Source organism: Falco peregrinus, chromosome 6 (genome assembly GCF_023634155.1).
Source record: "Falco peregrinus isolate bFalPer1 chromosome 6, bFalPer1.pri, whole genome shotgun sequence".
In the NCBI taxonomy this organism is placed as follows: Eukaryota; Metazoa; Chordata; class Aves; order Falconiformes; family Falconidae; genus Falco; species Falco peregrinus.
In genome coordinates this window covers 71266921-71288939 of record NC_073726.1, presented here as the reverse complement: position 1 = coordinate 71288939, position 22019 = coordinate 71266921, and positions in this window count along the sequence as shown.

Here is a 22019-nt window from a genome sequence, read left to right as displayed (position 1 = left end):
ATCCTGGGCTAAGTGATCTGGGAGATCTATGCCAGCAATTTAAACAGAGACAACTTTTCACCTGCTGCCAGCTCTGCCTGCTTTCCAAGGATAGTGCACAGTTGTTCTGAAAAGAAGGTACATCATATCGGTGGTAAACAATCATACATAGTGTGGGTATTAAGCTATAGCAGAGGAAGCATCATCGCAGAAGAGAGGAACCAGCTGTAAGCCACTCCCTTGTTCCCCTCCAAACCCAAATGAACAAATTAACCCAAAGCATGATCCTAAACAGCTGAAGGGCAGGGCAGGTATCAGAATGCCACCTCTGGCAGAGTACTGCATGATGTCTGGGTGCGGGATCTATGCTGTGAGGTGAAACTTCCCCAGACTCTAAGTCATCCTTCCGGTCACTGTCTGCCTCTGTAGCACTGCAACGCAGCCTTGAGTTGCGTCAAGCTGCACTATAACTTGCTCCAGACAAAAGAATGTCTCCTGCAAAATAAGTAGCTACAGTCATAAAGGCTATGCATAAACACTGTTTGGGGTTCCCTTTATCTTTCTCTTTAATGGCTCGATCCATTTGCATATCTTGAGAATAAAAGAAAAAATATAGAGGCTTTAATTAAAAAAGGCTCCTTGGAATTTTGATGTATCTGCCTTTATGTTCTTTGAAAAATTAAATATGTAATGAAAACAGTGTCATCTTAGAAACTGAGATGTTGTGCACTTTATTTCCATTACGGATGCCAGGCACTAATTACTGCAGGGTTATGAAAACACAGAGCAAGCATTTTGTCATCCTGTGCTTTGCAAGGTTTCTAGGAGGTGATAACGATGGCTTGTGTGAGGCCAGTTCAGACAGTTCTGTAAACTCAGTTGCATGTGAGGAAAGCTATCACTGCAGCTCGCAGCAGAAAGAGACAAAGTTCCTAGGGCAGGACCCCCCTGACTCCCAGGGGTATGCAGAGGGCTGGCCAAGCCCCTGGTTCACAGCCTTGGTAGCCAACAGGTGGAGAAAAGACTCCAATAGCCAACCTCTCTCCTCTCCTTGAAGGATCTCTCCTTCACTTTTAGTTTGAAGTAAAATGGTAGGAAAGTGGGAGGTAAGTTTACACTACTGGCTGTCACCTAATAAATCAGAGAGTTTGCTTTTCTGCCTTTTTGGATTGGTCTCTTTCATATCCACTTGATTCCCCAAAACAGCATTTGCCTATCCCTAGTGCTATTGTTTTAAAAGAAGTTGTCTGTAGTTTTTTGGTTGTTGCCTTTTTTCTTTTTTTTTGATGGCAGTTGTCAACATAACTGAATATCCAGGGATGTTTTGTGGGCAAAGAGGCTGTATCACTTCTTAAAGGTCCCTTTCACAGGAATGCAGTACCTACAAACGCCTTTGGATGTAAATTCTTAACACCTACCACAGGTGCTCCGAAGAGTTGGAAATATTTTTTTTTTTAATAAGGGATTATCTCATAAATAAAGTACAGTGCCCTTTGTTAAGTATCACAGTCCTAAACCAGACTGAAACATTCTGTATAATTAGGAGCACCTATGTCCTACCATGAAATACTAACACTCAGAATAATAATAATAATAATAAAAAAATAAGTTTGTAGACAGATCTCAAATTATACCTTGCAGACCAAACCTAATTTTTTTTTTTCATTTTTTAAATTTGTATTTATAGAGTATCAGGGATTTACAGAACCTTATTTCAAAATCCAGCAAGTTCCAGTTACTAAGAATACATCAGTAAATTAAAAATCAATGGTTTATTATCAGACTGTTTTTTCAGGGTTTATCTCCATCCTGCTTCTCCTCAGCTGTCAAAGCTATAATTGCTACAAGGAATAACAAGAACATGCAGAAAGAACTTTTGACAGGAAAAAAATGAAATAAAAGCAACAGTAAATAACCCCAAAGGGACATAACCTAAATAAAGGTCAAATTCCCATTTTCCTGAAAAGCAATTGCAAGATTTCATACATTAACACTGCAACACAGGTGATCTGACCAAAACAAGTAATCCGAGAAAGCTGAATATTTTTAGTTTTGACTTGGGTTTGTTTCTTTTTGCATATCTGACCAAAAAGAAATAAAAATATTATTATGCAATACACATTAGGGTTGGAATTTGTAATTAATGCCAGGTTTCTAATATCCAGATTGTAATAAAGTTTCTGAATTGTTCAGTATTTCAGGGTTAGTTTTTAAGTAATGGGAAATAAGTATCTCTCAATAATTTTACTCTGTGTTATCCCAGCTATACTATATGTATTTCATCTTAAATAGAATTAGCTACAAATAGAGGAATATGCCATTTTTCTCAGGAGTTCAAAAGCATCATTTTCCCTGCGATATTAACAACTGAAACATGATGAAAGAGTATGTCAAATAATGCCAGAACATATCAGAGCACAAAGCTCCCAGATTCTGTGCAAGCCTTTGTAGATCAGTGCCACTACCATATCTCCCCCAAAACTTTCAAATGAATACGAGATCTCAGGATTGTCACAACTAAAAGCATGTAACTTTAAATCTTGAACTAAGTTTTTGATGGCAGTGAGAAGTTCATTAGGTGGAGAGGGCTCATGGCTGTAGGGAGATGCGATCTCTTGCACGCACACAGATCAGGCATTCTCTATCAACATTTGCAGGCAGATTTCATTTCATTCTTTTGGGCTTGAGCTTCTCATAACTTTTGCAAGTGAGAACTGCGTAACTTCGAACCGTATCTAAAGTCCAAGAAAATCAGTTGTCTACCTAGAACTCTCTCACAGTAGCCATTTCTCAGCTCCAAAGAGCAGCAGTAAGTAATGAGCAAGGTCTCATAACAACCAGAGAAAACATCAAAATCATTCATCTCCCCCAATTTATTTTTTTCTTTTCAATAGAGGAGGAGATTGGGTATAGAAAAGGTAAATCTGTTGTCTAAAAGTCATCATAGTGGCTTGTGAAATGGTAGCAATAGAACACATCCTCTGAGTCACTGATTTCTGCTTTCAAAACTCGAGAAAATTAATCTGAAGCTTTCAGTTCTATTCAGCTTCTGCTTGAAAGAAAAAGAAAAGAAGAAAAAAATAGTTAAAAAAAAATCCAAGCAAGTTTTTTTTTTTGTTCTTAGGTTTTGTCCCTGCAGAGCTTTCTGTAGTTGTGCAGTTCCTCACAAAAACCTTTGCAAGAAAACCTTTGCTGAAAACTGAACACTGAAAACTAGTGTCCAAAAATCAAATATCTCCTAAGAACAGATATAATCTCAACGACATTCATGTAAACGTTCAACTCAGTACAAATTTGGGACAGAAGCTTATATCAATTTTGATCTAAATTATCTCAGTTTTGCACTCTGAAAGCGGGTGTATTTCCCCTCAATAGAGTTTAGTTGCTTCTTTTCTCTGTTTTTCAGTATTTGGAATAACCATATTAAATGCAAAAAGCCTGCAACTTCCTTTAGGGTCTTTCTCTGAAGAACAGTATTTCTCTGCTGTGGAGTTACCACATTCAAAGTTTATAACTCAATAGGAAACATTTCAAGAATGATATCAGAAATAACAAGAAGTTGTTTTAGAGAGGGAGAAAAGTAGGGAAGAGAGAGATCTTCAGAATTCCTAGAAAAGAAGCTAATTAAAGTTCTCTGAAGCATTCTGACATTTATACATAGCAATGAGCTATTATCTGAGGTTTAATCTCAGATTCTTTTGAAATAATTATTACTGCAGGGAAGAAAGAAGAAATGGATGAGGTAGCATGTTTTGCTAGCAGGCCATCAGGTCTTCACTTCTGGGCAAGGTTTGTTGTCATTCTGAAGCAAAGAGTTAACTACCAGCCTGGTTTCAGACAATTTTCCCAATAAAACCTACCAACTCCACTCCAACTTTTGCAAACTGATGTCAGTAGAAAAAAAAGAGCTGGCAATTGAAAGATCATAGTGTTTACCTTTGTAGTCCTTGAGTTTATCTTGGCATTTTAGAGATGGCTGCAGACAGAAATCCAGAAGATACGGAGCACATCTGTAACTCAAAAGGCATGATATTCTACTGTGCTTTGCCCATGTGTTGGCCTAAAGTTTTCACCACCAAATTCTGGGCTGTTTTCATGTCTTTATCCTCTTCAAGGAAAAACCTGAAAGCTGCCGATGCAAAAGGTTAGTGATTTTGGGGTGGATTTGTTTTTGGTTTTAAATTGAAACATTTAGAAAACATTTACAAAAAACAATCCCCACCACAATTTATTTTAGATATTGGTGAGCTCAGTGAACACATTTAGACAGCTGCTTAAGACAGCTCTTTCTCACAAATAATGTTTTAAAAAAAATATCTGTGCAATAGCTAGTCCAACCGCTCTTGTGAGCTCATGCACAATTTAGTATACTCTGTAGTTCTCTAGTGTTAACTTCTGATCAGTAGGCCTTTTATTCTCAGATACCATGGACCCGCATAAACCTTTATCAAAACAAAATGCTTTATTAAGATGGTTGCACAGAACATGTCGTGATCTCACAGATCATGTGGGTAGTCTGAGGTTACCAACCACTTGTCTAGTCAATTTTCTATATTCAAGGATGAGTAAAAGAACAATAATTATCACATCAAGGAAAAAATATTAATATTTACTTTCTGATTTGATATGCTGAGAATTAAAATATTTGTTGTTGAGTTTGGGGGTTTCTTTTTCTTAGTATACAGAAATGGCTCCTTTAAGGTAAAGGAGGCTACAGGGATTTGTTGAATGAGTTTCAGCTTAACTTGTAGGAAGGCTAAATGAAATACAGAGGTCAGAGCCAACATAACGCACTGACAGCTCACAGTATTTTCTCAGTGACCTGGAGGAAAAAGCAGTATGTAGTTTAGTACTCATGTTCCCAAAGCAGTCACTATATTTCAGATGGAAATGTGCCATATGCTTCGGATTCCATGAGTTGTTCTTTCTGCCTGTCTAGCCCAGATCTCAAGTCAGAAAATAATGCCTATATTGTCCAGAGCTCATTTATATCCATCCACACGTTTAAATGTATGTTTCCCATTTAGATGACACAGAGATCCTTCAGGCTCTGTCCCACTCTGCACTTATTTGGGGATCCAGCAGGGAAAGTTAGTTGCTGACCTCTCCATCACCTTCCTCAGATTATATGATGTCACCTTGTGTTAACACAGCCGAGGCTGAGCACCCCACACCACCAGTCACTGAGGAAGGGGTGGAACAGCACCCTGATGGTCCCTGAGCCACTAGAACGAGATTTCAAACAACTATGCACTGTATCTCAGAGAAAAGTCTCCGATGCATACATTTCTGAGAAGCAACACACCAGCTAGGTGGGTTTTGCAAGCCTCAGATCTGCATTATCATGGGGCTTCCACGCACTTTGACCATGCATGTTCTTGGCCTCGCCACTCAGCTGACCAACAGCTCCAGCTGCAAATGATGTCTCTTAATCTTCTCACCTGCGCTTGATTTACAGCTGCAGCATACGTTTCAACTTGGAGGCAGAAAGGCTATGCATTTCTCACACATGGTTCTTCATGGATTTGATCCAGTCCCTTCTGTGACCCAGTCTGAACTTTGAACACAAAAAGCACAGAAAGTGTGGTGTTTTCAACATGTCATTATTGTGGCTATCAAGTTCCAGGAAGGAAATAAGCTCTTCTAATTACATGAAGTGAATTTGTATCAATGGCAGACCTCTTGTAATCAGAAAGTTTTCAGAAATTCCCAGAGACTGGGGAATGCATAAGACTGTTGAGAGGCACTTTTCTGAATTGATTTTTCTTCTCAAATACAGAACTATACAGCAAGACAGGAATAGACTACATAGCAATTCACTGCTTAAAGACCTGCCCCAAGGCTAAGTTCAGTTTTCAGACTGCCTCAGACTTCCCCCTTTTGATCCTGTGCAAATTAATTAAGACCTGTTCCATAGTTTATTGAAGTTAACAAAAATCATTCCTGGTAGGTTTTCAGGAACTTTGGGATCTAAATGTTTTACCCTTACACTTCTTCTGTTCCTTTACTTGGATGAAAAGGATAACAGTTTATTCACCCCAAATCCCTTTTCACATTTCTGTGGTATATCATGTTAAATATCTATACAACTCTTAGCATAATAGAAGCCCAAAATCTACATCTTGGAGACAGTAGGCAGTAAGATTAATAATGAACATCGATCATCTAATCTAAATGTGAATCCATCATCACAGCGAATCCATATCAGACCAGACATGACCAAGCCTATCTAATTATCCAACTGTCATAAAAGAATTGCTAGCTTTATTCTATTAGTGGATAGGCAGTGATATGTAAAAGCTGTCACTACAGCTTTTGTGAGACCAGCTTCCTATCTGTTCCATGACAGTCTCGTGTTCCAGATCAAAACAATACTTAAAGATCAGCCTTTCATTGCCACAGGTTTTAACTCTTGTGACAGTAGAGAGAAAGAAAAAAAGATGATATAGGTATGCATGAAATCACACAATAAAATTGTCAAGGTGACTACTGACACTACCTGAAGACTTTTTAAAGCTGATGTTAGACTACTGTGTGGATATGGCAATGACTAAGATTTACAGGTCACACTAAAATGCAGAGATCTTTTTTCACATCTTGAAAATAAGCGTTGACTTTTGTATGTCATCACTACTTACCAAGCAAAGCAATGGTATCACATAAGTTAAACACACAGATGCACAAGTACTAGCTGATAAAAGCATGTTTCATTGATTTCTTTCTTTTACACAGGTAAGGCATTCCTTAAAGAAAGTGTAGCTTGTTCTAGCACAAGAGAGGAAAAGGAACACTCTCTTCTTGAGTATGACATTAGCTCACCCTTGTCTGAGTGGAAAGTAGACTAGATAACATCCATAGAGTCCCTTCCAACCTAGGTTATTTTGTAATTCTATGAAGAAGTTTAAATATTTGCTTGTATAGCTCCTATCAACCCAAGATTCTGCCATGGAAAAGAGGGATGACCTTCTGATGACACCTGGGATTAAAAAAGAAAATAAAAATCAAGAAAAAGCTCCTATCAAACAATGTTCCTATTCTCTGGACTAAATAAATTGAAAGAGAGTATTGTTCTTACCAAAATGATTAACCCACATCAAAATGCTTATTCAAAAGCAACTCCTATTTTTCTCTAATTTTGTTGATTAAAAAAATTTCATGAACATTGACAAAACTAAAGTTAGACATTGGGGTGTTTTGGTTTGTTTTGGGTTTTTTTGACTGCTTCTGGATGCATTGTCATCAACACCTTTTTGTTACAAATCTTGTCCTAATTGTTCCTCCCTGCTCAAACATCTCAAGTCTCCATTTTTCACTCTAAACCCTACGGTGGTGTACGCTTTCTGCCTGCTTCCATACTCGGTAAAACATGAACAAAAAAAATTACACCTGCAGTCATTCCTTCAGACCAATCACATCTCTTTTAAAAATTCATTTATAATCTTTCCAATAGGGACAACAACAAAAATTGCCACTACTGACTAGAAAGGGTTTGGCAGCTCATGTTGAGCTGCTTTTCCCCAAAGTCTGCTGCCATCTTGGGTCCATTAACCTGGCTCGCACTTTTGTAACTAATAACACCATTTAAGGCCTGGGTATTTTCTTTCTCTGCCCTTCTGTGTAGGCATCTTCTCCCTTCCAATTCAGTCAAAAAAATCACTCTCTTGCCAAGTCAACAACCATTCTTTCCAAGATACTTACCAGAAGAGTTCAAAGTGTATTACTTAAATCAAGTTCTTTGGCACTAAGATCTTTCCTTTCTCTTCCATCTATTCCATCGAGTGCTGAGCAAATAGCTAACACTTGACAGGATTAGAGCAGTAATATTTGGCACACCTCAAATTTTGGCCTCTATGCAGAAAAAAAAAAAAAAAAAGGTCTAAAACAAAAATCTCCCTGTTGCTTGTTACTTCCCTTTTCATCTGGAGAATTTTCCTGTGGTGGCAGCATGCACAAATTTGCATCACTGTATTAGTAAAGGGTATTGCCTTATGCTCACTTAAAATAATAAGAATTTATCTTAGAAAGGGCTGCAGAAAAGGATAGCTCCATAATTAGCATCTTCTTAGTGCTACATGTTCAAAGGAAAAGGATTGACTAGACAGAGAAAATGAATTATATTCTTCCTTCTAATGTCAGCTGTTTCTGGTAAATAGGAAAGCCAAAATCACATAAACCCTATTGTCTCCAATCACTAGCTTTGCTGCTTCTCTGAGAATTGTTCCTTGTCCATGGGAAGTCACATAACCATCCTGAAAAGATCAACTTGTATAATGTTTAACACATTTCATATTCAAACAATTTTTTTTTATATATTTTGGAAAAAAATACAGAACTGGTGATGGGAGGAGGACAAGCCAAATGAATTTTTAAATATAGCATATTGAAACTAAGCTTTGTAGCTTTCTCACTGAGATCACAGTTGCTCCAGTGTTCTTTTCCTGTCCTCAGTGGATGTTTGCCCTAAGAGAAATCTCCCAGACATGACGCTGCACCTAGAGAACAGAAAATACATCCAAGAGCTGCTGTCATTCCTCTGTCCTAGTTGGCAGTGCTGGAAATCATATTGAATTGGATACACAGGTTCATCAGTCTGAGAAATCATGATAGCAAGGATAGTTGCAGCCCCCCCCCGCCCTAAGGAATGTCTGATCTTTCTTTTTTCAATTAGCATACCTGAAGTTATCTAGCACATGAACTACTCCAGTGACCCTTTACAGGGACAGTTTTCAGCAGAAGGGAGTGGACGTCTTTTCAAGTTCAACTAAACTCACTAAGGAGTATTATGAAATGTATATAGGAATGGAAAGATCAGGAGTCTGCTTTGGGCTGTGCTGCAAAACTTCTGTTTACATTCTCATCAGGCTCTGATTGCTCATTTGCAAAGACAGTAATGTCTTATCAATCTCATCAGAACTCTTGAGCCTTCATTTATAGGTGGAGTTGACTTGCTTGGTCCAAGTACGCCTCAGTCACATCCTCTGACATCTTCTACTATTTATTGGAAATGTACTCTCAACATTGTGATAAAATCCAGGGAACTACACCCTAGAAGGCTGAGACTGCATGCTTATCACATGCTGAAAAGAGACTGTTTGCGTAGGGCCAGATTATTGGGATGAGGAGACCATAATAGGAGACATTATGGTCTGCTGCTGTGCTGCTCAACCACTGAGACAGGTCACCAGAGGTGAAGGTAAATGGTAAATGTGTCTGTGTTGTAGTTACCCTGGCAGCAATTTTTGATACACAAGGCCTTGAAAATTTTACTAGACAGTAAAAGAAAGAAAAACAGTCCCCTCCCCTTACTCTTCAAGGTCAAATATTACTTTCATAACCCCTGAATCCTACATGAAACTGTATCACGGACGTTGTTTCCACCATGCCCATGTATTTAACCTACTATAAGTATGAAAATATAGTGAAATGTTTATACTGCTAATAAAGGGTAACTAAACTTTGGGAAAAAAATAAGATAAAACCCAAAGCATTGCAGTGTGCAGATTCTGGACACTTTCCAGGCAGGAGCTCTGGAGACTTTTTCTTCTTGTGTGACTTTGGTAAAATCACTTCAGCTCTGCAAGGCTGATTTTTATTTGTAAGTGGGGCAAATTACATATTCCCTTATTTGAAATATATACATGAAAAGCATTTGATGGCAGATTAGAGGTATTGATCAGAGCCACTCAGCAAAGAAAAGAACTGGGTCAAAGAGAAATGGCAGATTATAACTGGAAGAGTGACAAATATTTAAAATTTCAAATTTTGCTCTTATCTATGAGGTCTTGTTTGCCAGATGTATTTCCAGACAATTTTAGTTTTATTGTACCATTAGAACAATAACAAAAAAAAGAAAAGTAGAAAATTCTGAAGTTAAGATACTCACCCAAAAGGTTCTTTATGAACTTGGAAGATTTTTTTCCAGAAATTTTCTCATAGAGAGTTTCACTATGGCTGCATCTTTTAAAATAGTAGATTAGCATGGCCAATGCTTTGATGTATGATGAAACAGAATTTACAAGAATTCCTGTCATCTTGAATATTTTTCTAAAGGAAGCAGGAGGAAGATTTATGGCTTGAAGAAGATGATGACACAATCAAGTTTCTCTCTCTTTCAAATTTCAAAACAACAATGAACAGACTCTGTGGGGCCAGCATTCTCCTTGGTGTAACTGTGAGGCCCAGAGTGATGAACTTGCAGAATTTGGCCAGCAATGTGTTATTGGTCAATGCATGTTTTGGTGGGTTGGTGCACGTTTCAGCTTTCTACCAATGCAAGGTTTATGTACCAAGCCTGTTCATGTCTATCTGGTAGTAAGGTGGCTAAAGAAATAGTTGATGACATTTCTGTTCCAGTGTACCTTTGCTGGAACTTTATTATTATGAGAAGAGGGTTCAAAAACATGGAAAGTAATTGTAATATAAACAAAGTTTCAAATGTTACAGCTGGAAGATGCCTCTCCCATGGGCTGATCTGAAACACTAGGTCTGAATGTCCCTCAAATTTGGATCCTTTTCAGATCAAAATTCTGTAGCAAGATCCAGGTCAAGCAGTACTGATATCTGGATTCACATGCCAGCAAACACGTAAACTAAGCAGCTTTCCAAGTCCAGGTCAGAAAATTTCCATACTCCTAACTTAACCAGCCTCTTTTTTCACCAGCTGTTTGAGCAACTCTGAAGATTATTTTAAACAGCTCAGGCAGCACAAAATAGCTCAGAGAGATAAAACGATCATGATGGAGGGACTGGGGTCTACAGGTCAGTTCCCCATTTTGAAGAAAGGGCTTTAAAAGGAAAGCAGAAAATGCAAGCCCTGAAAAAAATAATTGCTCAAGAAAATGCATTTTAGCTGGATTGTGGGAACCACCTCAAATGGCTTTCCCTTTGGGACCTCAGTTGCAGTAGCATTGCTGGCCACCCCAGAGGACTCCCTTTTCAGCTTTGGGGCATGGATCTGCCTTCTGGGAAACAATTGTTGGAACCAGAGGGGAGACTGAACCATGGGGGGAAGAAGGTGGCTAAGCAGCCTGCTTGCAACCTCTGCAGAGGAAGACAATGCAGTAGAGTTTAGCAAACTATATAAATTTGAATCTTGTTACCTTCAGAGAATAGGATATCAGAGTTGACTAAGAAAACAAGGTTCACTGTATATATTATTAGTAAAAGAGATAATGGAGCACTGCATGTGTGAACTGAATGCGATAGGATGAAGAAGGGAACAGTCAAGTGTTCTTGGCAGTGCCTAGAAAGAGGAAAAGAACACTGACATTTCTTGATAAACAATTTCAGGCATGAAGATGCCTTTGTTTTTTGCCAAAAAATGTTAAACAAAGTAAAGTGGGTTTTTCCCCCTGCAAGATTGATTTTTAAAAAATGCAGAAAAAACCCATGCACATTCCCACATACCCTTTTGCTGACTTCTTTCAGAGCTGGTTCTCAGCAAAGAATACATTGAAACAATTATTTTTGGTATGCACCCGAAGAAGTTAATAAAGCAACCCCAAAGAAGATAATTTTTCCATTTCATGTAATCTGAAAGAGCCTATTGGAGAAAATAGATAGAGAGGAAAGATGACCCTTCACTTTAGATAGTTTGTTTAGATTAATAACTTAGAACAAGTCATAAAATAAAATTGAGGGACAATAATGTTTTACATATTTTTTTCTATATCTATGTTACTTGAGAAAACAAAATTACAGATATATCCACTTACATTTGACTAGTTAGGCAATTTGAAGATTGAGAATATCACTTCCAAATTTCATAGGGTTTTCAAAATGTAAAGTGAAAAAATATAACCTCATCTTTCTGAGGCACAGTATGTTGCTGTATAAGATATAGCAAAAGATACAAGATGCAAATTTATAATTGTGGTGCAAAGTTTATGGACCCCCCCCAAAGCACACCTTTAAGTGTCTTTTACATGGACTCATTTCCATAGTCAAACAAACAAGACAACAAGATTACATTACTTGAGTTTGCTAGATCAATTTACAGCTTGAAAATGTTCGTTAATTATAAATTGCCACTTTTCTTCTGGGAACACCCTGCCTATAGCTGCAGCGACACGCCCTCCCCCAAGTCAGAAGGTCCAAGCAGCCCTACCACGTAGTGGCATGGTGTTCCCATCAGGGAGGTGGCCAACCACCAAAACCCTAAAGACCAAACGCTCCTTTTACCACTATGAGCAAACTGTGGTATGCCCAGCAGAGAGTTCCCTCTCTTACAAACTGGTCCAAAGCCCAGTAACATCGGTTTATTGGTCTGGACATGGACAAACTCAAGTGCTACACATTACAGCAGGTTCACACATCTCCTGCTAGGAATAACGTAGCTGGTTATCTTCCAAGAAGGAAGTGAAGATGATCTTTTCATTAGTATCCAAGGCTAGAACACTTTCCAACATCTTACACAGAGAACCACAGGCCTCTGCACTCAAACACAGACTACGTGGAAGTTGGGCAGGGTGGGGGGGGGGGGGGGGAATGGGATGAGGGGATCATATCCCAATAGAAAAGAAAAGACATTGACAAGATGTGAAAGAAATAATTGATGTAAAAGTAAACAGAGTAAGGTCCTGCAACATCACATTAAAGTTAAACACCTAAACGCGATGATAAAGGTGGGAGGTGGAAGCTTGAGGACAAAAATCTGAGCCAGAAATAAGGCTGTTTTCAATCCCCAAACCCCTCTGGCCAAGTGAGGAAGTCCATATGTGGTAGCCAGAGGCAATGCCAAATACAGGTACATGTCTGAGATCCACATTCTCTTCACTGCACAAGAACACATAACTACCTCCAAGAGCTCTTTAACAAACATTAGCAACACTGATGTGAATTTTGATCCTTACAGCCCTGCTAAGGGAAACAGTTTCAGAGCCCCCCGTTTCTCTCCATAAAACTTGCACTCCTTTCTGAACAGGCATACAACTTCAGCAGTAAGGACTTAGATGGGGGAAGTCACAGGCCTAGCCCCACAAAGAGATCCACAGGGAATGAGCCCAAATTGCAAACAAATCAGAGATAAATGGCACCCTGCTGATCCACACCACCACTAAGACTGGATACATGAGTGACACACCACATGGGACTGTTACTAGTGGGACATCCTCCCCAATGGATGCAAAAGAAGCTGGATAATCTACTGCCAAGAGTACTGACGTGGAACAAAGAAATGCTTAGTATTTAGTGCCATTTACCTTTTGTTGCCATTCCTACTACCTTTCGTAAGACCCAGCTTTATGACTGTAAACTGTTCCCCCTGCATAGTTGTTTTTTTTGTTTGTAACAGCTCCCCACACACCTGGCAGTGGAGAATTTCTGCAGCTAGAGATCTTCGCTGAGATGACATACAGTCTGAGCATGGCGGCATGCCAGATTAGTTGTTTTCAAAGGCACTATGGACAAGCTCGAAACGGTTATTTGGCTGGACTTAACAAGCTCATAGAAGGTGGACAATCTGCATTATAATACATATTAATAACTAGAGCAAGTCATCCATTTTTCTAGGAATACAGCAAATGTCACAGAGACAGTCACTGTATGATAAGATATATAAATGTGCCCCCATGCATATTTCAAGAAGAAATCAGGAAGTTAAGGAGGTCACAAAGATAATTTGCAACACAACAGAAAACAAGAGCCAGTTACCTCAAGTTGCAACCAACTCCACAAATCAGTTTAACTAAGGGCAGTAGAAAAAGTCAACTAATTCCAGCTGAACAGCCAGCCATAACCTAAGCTTGTCATGGATGGCCTCTTGCTTTTTTAAAAGAAGAATATGCAAACAGAAGGTAAAGCAAAGCAAATCAAGGTACAAAATACATCTCTGAACAACTGAGTTGGACTTAATGCACTTTGAGGGCATCAGAAGGAGAAACATTTGCTCTGGTCACAGAGACAGAAATTGAGAAATAAAGTGTCCACATCAGACTTGGTTTGCGTCAGGCTGACTGTGAGAGGAATGGGAAAGATTTAATAACAGTGAAAGGCCACTGTGAGCTGTCATCTCACCAGTTACCAAATGGCAGCTGAAGTCACATCTAGTCAGTGCGTGAATAAGAAAAGCTGGTGAAGAAAATGGATGAAGTTTCTGTCACTGATGCTCTGCTACTTGAGGCAGCACTCACCTCTCTGAAGGGCAGTTGTAGAGGCTGTTTCCTGGTCTGATCCCAAAAGCAGAGGGCGAGTAATTGAGACGAGGAGTGTACATGACTGGTTGAACTTCAGTTTGCCTTTTTCTCTTGGCAGCCTCCAAAAAGGTAGCTGCCTTGACAGGTTTTTCCTTTTCACATACACAATTCAGGCTGCACCTCTGCGATCTACTCTAACTCTTTCAACAGGCATATTTTACTCCACAGTTTCTACAGTATGAAGAGCCCAGAAAGTAGTTCTGCTAACAAGATGATCTAATAAGACAGTCAGCAAAGCTCTCTGGAGGGCTGAGAAACAGTGACAAACCCAGTGAAATGAAGGGTTGCCACACATCTACAAAATAAGAAGTCAGGCTCATCAATCTTTTGCTATCAAAACACTCATGCATACAAATCGTTTCACTTGCTTTTGTGAAGCTGTTTCAGTGAAGCATGATAAATGCTAGACTGTAGATGAGGAAAACAGCAGGGACTAGGTGGTGTATTCAGATGGTGCAGAGCACATATATAGTTCACAGACACCCAATGGAACTATCTGATCAGGGAATGGCTGGAGTACAGGCTGCAAATGACTACCCTGAGAGATCAGTATTGTGGATGCAGCTGTGTAACTGCTGTAGCTTTGTCTTCCCCATTCTGCCTCCTTAATATTAAGGAAGGACATGAACACTTTAACATTTTGTATTTTATATGTATGTGAATATATAAATATATACAATTAGGAACTTATGCATACAGACACATACTTTAATAGATAGAGAGAAGAGAATATTGGAAAAAATTTCCACTCCTTCCCAATAAAAGAAAGGCTAGTTTAATTCAAGCAGATTTTTCACATGGGTCATTTTCATGAAGATTAAAGTACCTTTGTGTTTGCAGCATCTTTGAATAGTTTTGGAAAAAGTAATTGCTGGGAAGTCAGGTATGCTCTGGTTTGAAAAATAAAAGAGCAGTATTTTACACAAGCTCTCCAATGCTGCGTCTCTAACTGTATCAGAGTTTCACAGCAAATTAAGCCCTTTATTTATTTTTTTATAACCTGTGGCTGTTACAACAGATGGAGGAATCATGCAGAGCTAGAAGCAGGTAATTGCTGTATGTAGCTATGCACAAAGCCAAACTTTGTTAATTCAGTACTAACCTTGCAGCCCAAAGGATATAAAGTAACTTCCGTCCCTCTGCGTCCTGACACCGGGTCATTCTCAAGTTGCTAAAGAAACACCATGAGGAAAACACAGAGCCAAATGTTCTGCAGCAATTCTCTTATGCCTCAACAGTTCAAGTCAAGCTAAAGAAGGAAAATCCTCTTTGGTTATATGCTTGTGTGGTAAGTACACCTCACACCATCCCCAGGGTGATGCTAAAGGATCCATCTGAGCAGGGATGAGAAGGAACCAGCAGCCACTGTGCAGAAAGAGAAGGACTCTGCACGCAGGCAGTAGTCACCCTAGGCCAGAAAGAGCAGATTCCTCCAAACCTCCTCCCAAATCTGCTCCAGTGTTCATGTAAGGCAGATTACGGGCTATAGGAGTGGAGAGATGGGAAGTGCTCCATTGGAGATCCTGCCTTTGGTGCCATACAGCTTTCATGACCTTCTGAACACCTATACATATTTTAGTGTGAAATAGACATTTAAAGTCATCTTTATTCTCCGTGCACCCTAGACTCTGGGCTTTTCTGAAAAATAAGATCTTTAGGAGTAAGAGGTATAAGTTATATAAACCCCACAATTATTTCTTTGTAATCACACACTAATGAAATATTGTTGAGCAAATTGGCCATCCCTGACTCACCTCCCTAGACAGACACCAGTTTCCTGCCTTCACAAAACAGGGAGCAGCACGCTTTGTCATTAAATCCCTCAAGCAAGAAGCATTTCCACAGTTTCTGTTTGGAGTCTGTTTCTTGACAGTCTGTCTCAGGTTTTTTTTTCCTCTGCTTCATCCCATGATGTGAAGGCCTGCCTTTCAGGCCACCTCAGTTTTCTCTTCATTGTTGTTCTCAGATATTTTTGTCTTAGTCACCACTTCTGCCAGATGGTTGGAAAGAATAGCCCTGATCATAGAGAGCTCCCATTCCCTTTCCCAGTCACCATGAAGAAGACAAGTTTCCTTTTCTAACAAAAGTCCTCTATCATTTCAGCCTGAATATGGCCAGATTCACTTCTCTGCTCCTACAACTGAGGATTTCCTGGAAGGAGAAATGCAATCTTTCCTTTTCCAGTCAGCATGTAATTACATACAGTCCAGGCACAGCTTGCAGCATCTTCACGGTTATTTTTGTCCCAGAAAAGTATTAGGCTGGGTGCAGCACCATACAATATACTCTAACACAGAGCAGGGTCAGAGCCAAAAAGCACTGAAATCGAAGCCTCTGACTACCCTCAGCCTCAAACTCCAGCCTAGAGTCCATGGTCCTTTTGCTGCTCCCATGCTTCAGCTGCCTGGGTACCCTAAACTGTTGTGCATTACTTCAGTGCTTCCCTGTGAGATAGGAAATACTACCATCTCTCTTGTGCAAACATGCAACCAAGGCACAGAAAGGGCAAGATCTCCATGAAACTGAGTGTTAATTCCTTTACCCTTAATGAGACATAATTAAAGTCCAAGTGCTTCCACCACTGCACTGGAACCAGAGTCCTAAACAGTTAAGTCCTGTGTTTTCAAGGGTACTTCATTCATAAAATAACCCCACAACACACAGAAGAAAACCAAAACCAAACCAGCCTCTCCCATCTCCCTCCACACTGAAATGATTAACCAAAGAGGAGAACGCTTGTATACGATGCAAAGTACACTTTGTGATCTTCTTTGATTTGAGTACAGATTCAAAGCAGTTCAAACTGGGAATAGGGTCTCAAAAGGAAATCCAAAGATTAATTCTCAACTTATAACCAGAGATTGCTAAAAGCAAATTAGTGAGGAACAACACATTGCAACACAATCCACAATATGGATTGCTTGAAGTATGTGAACTTCTTTATTTCCTATATTCTCTCTTTGTATCAAAACTTTCCCATCTCCCACTCCTTCAGCTCTTGCAGTATATTTTCAGTTTAATCAGTCCTGAAATGTTACATCCTGCCACGCTGTCTAAAATATTTTTTTTATTATTATTAATATAACTGAATCTCAAAAACTGGAGCTGGGTACCGATACCAAGAACACTGAATCAACCCACCATCAGTCCAGTATTTACAGATAGCACGACTGAAAAAATCATTCAGCATGTTTTTAAGTTACATCTTCATTTAAAATGACAGCACTGTAAACTTAAAGTAAACCATGTTTCTTCTACAAAATTGCTTGGTGGCTGAACAAATATACTGGGGACACTGAGCTTTTGGGAAGATGTCTGCAGATCTGGCAGCAGGAACAAATAATCCAGTCCTGGCAAAGATGGTAGGAGCAATAAATGTGTATTATTGGTCATAATTCATTACTGTCTGGTTAACCAGCAGTTTCACAAAGAAATGTCCATATGCTAACCTAGTTGTCAAGCACAGGTGGAGCAAGCGCTTCATATCTCATTACTGATGCCAGGCTTTCGTCGCTCAGAAACTGCCCAGATGAGGATAGACCTCTCCACTCAGCAGGAGGTCCAAGTGCACATAGATAGGGTCCTTTGCACACAGAGCTACTAGTTCCAGCAAGATCACACCTCAGCCTGTAGTTCTTCAAGATGCTGCCTTCCCCTTTACACTCACCCTCTGGCTCTCTTCTGCCTCCCACCTTCTTCCTGCCTCCCCTCCTGTCCTCCCCGCACCCTGGCCTCCTCCTCAGATATCAAAGCACCTTTTTGAGACAGCAGTTATTTTGCTGACCAACTTGCTTTCTCAGTTTATCACTTCCTCTGGAGCTGCAGCTCCAAGACTGTTTTTATCCAGTGGACAGAAAGTGGTCTGTTAGACCAAAGCTTGTTTTTTTGTTCTATACTTGCAAAAGCAGTATAACTGGTATGTTTATCTCAGCAGGGAAAATGCCTCCAAAGCCTGATTTCCATAAAACTCAACAGGAATCCTATGTTACCCTCTTCAAGTGAAGCAGCTCTGTGATACCATCAAAGGTAGAAGTCCTCTAAGCAAAATTAAATAGAGGCTGAGTATACTTTTTCTTATGCAGTAGCATTCAGGCATATAGACAACAGAAGCTGATAAACCTGTAAACTGACAGACCTGACAGCAACCTAAAGAATAAGCTAGCTTTACTCCTGGCTGACAGTAGCATCACTTTCAGAAAAAGATTTTGTAGAGGAGTTTATAATTTGTTTCATATCAAGTTTGAATTAAAAAATCCAGACCCAAGTGTCCTTCGGTGTTGTGTCCACACCTTGATGTTAGTAAGAGCAATGAGCGAAAGGAGCATCATCTCTAATCTGAACATATGTGCAAAACCCAAGGATGAACTGAGACACCACAACAGTGTGGTGGTTGGTGGCTTCTGTTACTGCAGAATCAACAAAGTATTCAAGGAGTTAAAACATTTTCAGGCTCTCTTTGCTGCTGCTCATTGCCATTTAGCAACCAGAGCCCTGAACTGAAAGTAAGAAATGTCCAGAACAGCTTTAGTGTCATTCATGAAGCACTAGGTTCCCCACACAACAAAGAGCTCTTCAGCTTAAGATGTGCTTAGAAATGCAGTTTGAATTGCATAGAATTTGCTTCTATCAGGACATAACCCATGTAAACTGGACAAAAAATAGGTTGCCTGGTGTGGATCCTGGGAATCCATTCAAATACAACAGCTGCTGTTGCAGTGGGGGCTCAGTGCTTCACCAAGGGTTTTATGCTGATCACGCATCCAAACTTTTCAATAATTGTAGAACATACTAAACTAAAAATCTTGCACTATCCCATGTATTAGCATTTAATTCTGATTTCCATTTACGTACATTGCTAGACCCACTATAGCCAAAACTGCCATACTGTTTGACTTTCTCCAGCATTTTCTGCATAATATATAATGCAAGCCCTCTCACACTGAAAAGCAGTTACTAGCTATGCCAGGCTGAAGAGCTGAAATACTGGATCTTGTGCAGAAAAACAAGTGCATTCATCATCAGGAGCTTCCAAGAGTTTACTCTGAGACTCGCCCCTATTTTCAATGCTATCAGCATAACTACCAGACAATTGTTCCTTGGATAAGAGATATTGCTACCGTTTTTTAAAACAAGGATAAGATCTATCATTCTTCCTTAGAATTTCAAACCTGATGTTTGGCTTATGTCATTTAGTTAAATTAAGAGCACAATATACCAAGACTACTATTTCAGTCTGCCTGAAACAGGCTGCACAGTCAGAAATGCAAGAGAGATCGTCATCATTGTATTGTCACTGCAGCCTTCAGGGTAGCCCCCGCCAGCTCCTGCAGATAAGAAAGGAGTGAGGATCAAAACACCTGGCAGTAAGTACATCTCTGGAATAAAGCTCCCAATCCAGAAATTCTCTGACTTCAATACTACATAAGAATTTGCAGTTTGACCACCTCTGTAGCATCAGGTCAAGAGCACTCTAACATACTGAGCTAGCATCAGGGAATCTGATTATTTTCTAAGTCACCTGCACATATGGTTTGTCACAGAAGTAGCCACCTCCAGGTAGACTAGGATGAGTGAAGCTACAGAATAAACATCTGAGTCAAAGTGATCTAGAAAAGACTGATCCAAAGTTCACTGAAATCAATGGAGAGAGTCTGAGAAACATGGGCATTCACAATCTGGTCCCGTTCCGGGCAAAGGAATCTCATGCTCTGAATTTCAGCTGTTCTTAATTTCTTAAGCACCTATGGAGCACATGTATTCAAAATGCTTTTAAACATGAACTCCCAAAACCACACTGCCATTAAGGATCAAGCCATTGTTGTCACCCTGCACAAACAATAATGCATCCTGCAGTTCTAATGGCTGGTCCTGACTTTGTCAGAACTAAGAAAAAGTCAAAGTGTGCTCTGAACTACATTTTGAAGGTCAGTTGAATATCTATGGCTTCATCTAGACACTAATCACCATGTGTCATCTTATTTCTAAGAATATCTGCAAGGAACACGCTATAAAGCTGCAATTCTAGTTATTTACTCTGCATGCTATCTGAAGGGAATTTATGAGGAGACAAATGTAATTAAAAAAGCTGGTTGATAAAGAGAGAAAGTCATTCCTTCCAATTACTTCCAAAGAAATTATTATCCTTTGGGTACAGCAGGTGTTAACCAGGGACAGGATTTTTTTTTCCCTATATACACCCATACTATCTGCACAGAACACAGTGGAACATTTCTATTAATTTCCCCGTAGGATGGAGGATCTTTACTACTACACTGACGCTGAAATCACAGAACGAATTTTTAATACATTTTATGCTTTATGCAGAAGTGCTGGAAATAAGGCATGTATTTTCACAGCTTGTCTAACTGAAGCAATATAAAAGGTCAGAGCAAGCATTCTGAACGGAGGAGGAAAAAGGAGAAGTTGTGTTAATAAGAGATGGAAAGATCCTTACCAGTCTTTGTAATATTGACCAATTACATAATCAGATGTGGAAAAACTGTAAAATAGCCCTCTGTGCAAAATGAACAATATCTGGCCTAACAAATTTAATTGACATTTAGAAAAAGTGATCATTGCTGAACCACCTCGGTGACATGTAAATCAGCATCAGCTGTCCCCAGGCTAATGCAAAAATGAAGTTGTGTTTTACCACATCACCACATAAAAGCCTATAGTTTGTCTGTAAATTTCCATTATGGTTAAGAGATAATGATGCACTTCATTCTTCATGTGATATGCTACTCTCATTTAATTTTCAACAACTAAATACGTCAGTGGCTTACAACAGTAGTAACTGATGTTTTATATATGGCTCATTCTGTGTGTTTCTCCTTTTCCTTCAGAAGCATTGCTTCCTCCACCACAGCAGCTGCCAGGACCCAACCTAAGCCCTGCAACCAACAATATTGCTTCCAGAACTGGCTCATTTTCTACCAACAGAATAATAAAAAAAAAATGAACCAACAACCACCACCCTACCAAGAATACAAAATTAATAAATTAAATTTCTAATTCAAATTCTGACTCATGGCACTCATTTCTCCATGGCAGAAATAAAACACCTGAGCAATCTTACAATACCAAGCAGGCTGTAGCTGCCAGACTGAAGTGATGACAGGAGAAATCCAAACAGTGGAAAGTAAAAAAAGAAAACTGGCTCTGGATAGTAGATAGCAACTGAAAATAGTTACTATTTGGATTCTTTGCATTTACCAGCATCTCTATAAAATGTACAGATGCTAGCTAGGACACATCACTCATGATCTGGAGGAAGGGCACACCTCTGCGGTTCTCACCTGGCACTACATGGTTTGTTGCAATACACACGTGCCAAACTGGATGACATTAATGACGAATCTGTGCTGTGCCCATCCTTCCCCCTGATCATCTTCACTAAATTTGCAGCTTCAATTACTTCAGTTGCAAGGTGGTAAGGCTGGATACAAGACTGAGCAAATAATTGTCACAGGTCAAAAAAATAGCTTAAATTGTGAATGCTTATAGGCAGCAGATAGCTCAGTTTGTGCTGGTGGGTGAACATCAGTTGTAGCCAGAGTCCAACTCAGTTCACCCCACATTAGGTTCCAATTGTTGTAGCACAAACAAACCAGTAGGCTGCAACAAGGCTTTACCATCAGTCAGATTCTACTGTCCATGCTGTATCTCCTTCCTCCAGAGGCCAGACCACACTACTCCTCCCCCATTCAACCACCTATCCCACAGTCCTAAGGGCTATTTAACTACTTAACAGGAACGAGCTACAGCTGCACATCATCCATGTCAATCAACCCACTGCCTTCCAGGCAAGGCCACAGCTGCATATTATCAATGCTAATCAGCCCACTG